Source organism: Mus pahari, chromosome 15 (assembly GCF_900095145.1).
Source record: "Mus pahari chromosome 15, PAHARI_EIJ_v1.1, whole genome shotgun sequence".
Lineage (NCBI taxonomy): Eukaryota > Metazoa > Chordata > Mammalia > Rodentia > Muridae > Mus > Mus pahari.
Genome location: NC_034604.1, coordinates 66,119,597 through 66,124,091, shown reverse-complemented (window position 1 = coordinate 66,124,091; position 4,495 = coordinate 66,119,597).

The following is a 4,495-nucleotide window of genomic DNA, read 5'->3' as shown; positions in this document are numbered from 1 at the left end:
ACTCAGGATGATATCCTCCAGATATATATCCATTTGCCTAAGAATTTCATAAATTCATTGTTTTTAATAGCTGAGTAGTACTCCATTGTGTAAATGTACTACATTTTCTGTATCCATTCCTCTGTTGAGGGACATTTGGGCTCTTTCTAGCTTCTGGCCATTATAAATAGGGTAGCTACGAACATAGTGGAGCATGTGTCCTTATTACCAGTTGGAAGATCTTCTGGATATATACCTAGAAGAGGTATTTCTGGATCTTCCGGTAGTACTATATCCAGTTTTCTTTCTTGATCTATTTGTCATCTGTATATAGGAGGGTACATAACTTTTGTGAGTTAATTTTGTATTCTGTTACATTGCTGAAGCCATTTATCAGCTGTGGTAGTTCCATGCTAGAAATTTTAAAATTATTTTATTTATTCTTTTATTTTTTTTACAATCCAGATTTCATTCCCCCACCCACCCATTCACCCTCCCACTATTCCACATCCCATACATCTTCCCCACTCCCTGTCTCCACAAAGATGTCCCCACAACCCACCATCTACCTAACCAAACCTCTAAACTCCCCGGGGCTCCTGTGTCTTGAGGGTTAGGTGCATCTTCTTTGCCTGAACCCACACCCAGCAGTCCTCTGCTGTATATGTGTTGGGGCCTCATATCAGCTGGTGTATGCTGTCTAGTTGGTGGTCCAGTGTTTGGGAGCTCCAGATTAATTGAGACCGCTGGTCCTCCTACAGGGTCACCCTCCTCCTCAGCTTCTTTCATCTTTTTCCTAATTCAATCACAGGGGTCAGCAGCATCTGTCCACTTGTTGGGTGCAAATATCTGCATCTGATTCTTTCAGCTGCTTGTTGGGTCTTCCAGAGTGTGGTCATGCTAGGTACATTTTTGTGAGCGCTCCATAGCCTCAGTAACAGTGTCAGGCCTTGAGGCCTCCCCTTGAGCTGGATCCCACTTTGGGTCTGTTGCTGGACTTTTTCCTCAGGTTCCTCTCCATTTCCATCCCTGTAATTCTTTAGATAGGAACAATAATGGGCGAGAGTTGTGACTGTGAGATGGCAACCAAATCCCTCACTTGATGTTCTGTTTCCTGCTGGAGGTGGGCTCTGTAAGTTCCCTCTCCCTTTTGTCAGGCATTTCATCTAAGGTCCCTCCTTTGGGCCCTTAGAGTAGCTCACCTCCCAGGTCTCTGGTGCACTCTGGAAGGTCCCCCCTAACCTCCTACCTCCTGAGGTTGCCTATTTCCATTCTTTCTGCTGGCCCTCAGGACTTCAGTCCTTTTTCTTCACCCAGTACCAGATCAGGTTCCCCTCTTTCCCCCTCCCTCCCACCAACTTTCCCTCCCAGGCCCCTCTTTTTCTCCTCCCTCCCTCCCTCCCTCCCTCCCCACTTGTGATTGCTTTTTTTCTCCCTTCCAAGAAGGACTGAAGCATCCTTACTTGGGTCCTTCATCTTGATGATCTTTTTGAATTCTCTAGACTGTATCTTGGGTATTCTGTGTTTTTTTTTTTTTTTCTAATATTCACTTAATAGTGAGTACATACTAGGCATGTACTTTTGGGTCTGAGTTACTTCACTCAGGATGATATTTTCTAGTTCCATCCATTTGTCTGCAAAATTCAGGATGTCCTCATTATTAATAGCTGAGTAGTATTCCATTATGTAAATGAACCACGTTTTCTGTATCCATTATTCTGTCATGGGATATCTGGGTTGTTTCCCATTTCTGGCTATCATAAGCAAGACTGCTATGAACATAGTGGGACATGTGTGGCATGGTATATCATCTTTTGGGTATATTCCCAAGAGTGGTATTGCTGGTTCTTCAGGTAGATCTATTTCCAATTTTCTAAGGAACCTCCAGGTTGATTTCCAGAGTTGTTGTACTAGTTTGCCATCCCACCAGCAATGGAGGTGTGTTCCTTTTTCTCCACATCCTCACCAACATGTGTTGTCACTTGAAGTTTTGTTCTTAGCCATTCTTATTGGTGTAAGGTGGAATATCAGGGTCATTTTGATATGCATTTCTCTGATCACTAAGGACTTTGAATATTTCTTTGGTTGTTTCTCAGACATTTGAGATTCCTGTCTTGGGAATTCTTAGTTTAGTTCTATATCCCATTTTTGATTGGATTGTTTGCTTGTTTGTTTTGGGTTTTTTGTTTTTTGTTTTTTTATGGTTAGCTTCCAGCTCTTTGACTAATTTGGATATTAACCCTCTATTGGATGTGGGGTTAGTAAAGATTTTTTTCCCATTCTGTAAGTTGTCAATTTGTCTTACTGACTATACCCTTTGCCTTACAGAAAATTTCCAGTTTCATGAGGTCCCATTTATCAATTCTTGATCTTTTAGGGTTTCTTATATACTATCATATCATCTGCCAATAAAGATAATTTTACTTTTCCTTTCCAACTTCTATCCTTTTAATCTTCTTCAGTTGTCTTACTGCTCTAGGTAAAATTTCACGTACTATATTGAGTAGATATGGAGAGAATGCACAACTTTGATTTGTTCTTGATGCTAGTGGAATTGCTTTGAGTTTCTCTCCATTTACATTGATGTTGACTCTGTACCTGCTGTAAAATGCCTTTATAAGGTATGTTCCTTATAAATATCCTTAATCTCCTGATGAATTTTATCAAGAAGGAGTACTGGTCTTTGCCAAAGACTGTTTCTGCATGTTATGAGCTAATCATGTGTTTCTTTTTCTTTCAGTTTGTTTATATGCTAGATTATCTTTACTGATTTTTGTAACCGAACCTTCCCTGCTTCTTTTGTATGAAGCCTACTTGATCATGGTCGATGAGCTTTTTGATGGGTTCTTGGATTCAGTTTGTGAATATTTTATTGACAATTTTGCAACTATGTTCATAAGGGGAAATGGTCTGTAATTCTCTTTCTTTGTAGTTTCATCTTAATGTGTTTTTTTTTGCTTCACGCTAAATGGGGCAACATAAATTAATTGGGCAATGATCCTTCTGTTTCTAGTTGTGGAATAATTTGAGGGGTATTAGTGTTAACTCTGTTTTGAAAATATAATATCTGCCCTAAACCCCTGGGCTTCTTTTTGGTTTGGCACTTTTAATAACTGATTATATTTTGCCAAAGCATATAGAACTATTTCAATTTTTTACCTGATCTTGATTTAACTATTGGAAGTGATATCTATGGAGAAAATTATCCAGTTCTTTTTAATTTTATAATTTGGTGGAATGTAGGGTTTTAAAGATATTAATGATTTTCTGGCTTTTCTTAGTGTCTGCTGTTATGTTCCCATTTTTTTATTTCTGATTTTGGCTAATATTGGATCTCTCCTCTTTTATTTTAGCTAGTTTGGATAATAGTTTGTCTATCTTGTTGAATTTCTTTAAGAACCAACTCTTTATTTCACTGATCGTTTGTTTCTATTTTATTGATTTTAACTCTCAGTTTGATTATTTCCTGAAGTCTAGCTGTGCAGAGCTTCCAGATGAGCTGTTAAGTTGCTAGAATGAGTACTCCATTTTTTAAAAAATATAAGCACTTAGAGCTATGAACTTTTGTCTTAGCAATGCATTCATCATGTCCTATAAGTCTGTATATGGTGTACTCATTTTCATTGAATTCTAGGAACTCTTCAATTTCCTAATTTTTGTCTCTACCTATTTTCTGTCGAGTAGAGAGTTGTTTGATTTCTATGAGGTTGTAAGCTTTTCTGTTGTTGTTGACAGCCAGCTTTAATGGTTTGGTAGGATTCACGTTATTTTGATTATTTGAATCTCTTGAGATTTATGTTCTGTCTGGGTATTTATGTTGCAGAATATTCTATTCTGTACCTCACATAAAAATGAATATTTTTATGTTTGTTAAAATATTATATAAATATCTGTTAGGTCCATTTGGTTTCTAATGTCTATTAACTTCAATATTTCTCTGTTGAGTTTATTATCTGGATGACCTGTCCATTGGTGAGAGTCGAGCATTGTAGTCTCTCACTATAAGCCTATTAGGGTATCTAATTTAAGCTGTAGTAGCGTCTCTTTTACACACTAGTGTGCCCTGTGTTTGGATTATAGATGTTAAGAATTAGAATATCGTCTTTGTAGAATTTTCCTTTAAGAAATATGTAGTGTCCTGCTATAATGCACAGTTTTGGTATGAAATTTACTTTATTAAATATTAAAATGGCTACACCAGCTTATTTCTTATGTCCATTTTCTTGGGCTATCTTTTTGAACCCTTTACCCAGGGACTGTGCTGATCCTTGACGCAGCAGTCAGATGGATGCTCTTTCCCATCCATTCAGTGAAATCGTATCTTTTTTTAAAAACTTTTTAAAAATTATTTTATTATTATTATTATTTTCTTTATTTACATTTCAAATGCTATCCCCAAAGTTCCCTGTACCCCCAGCTCCCACCCCTGCTCCCCTACCCACCCACTCCCACTACTTGGCCCTGGCCTTCCCCTGTGCTGGGTCATATAAAGTTTGCAAGACCAAGGGGCCTCTCT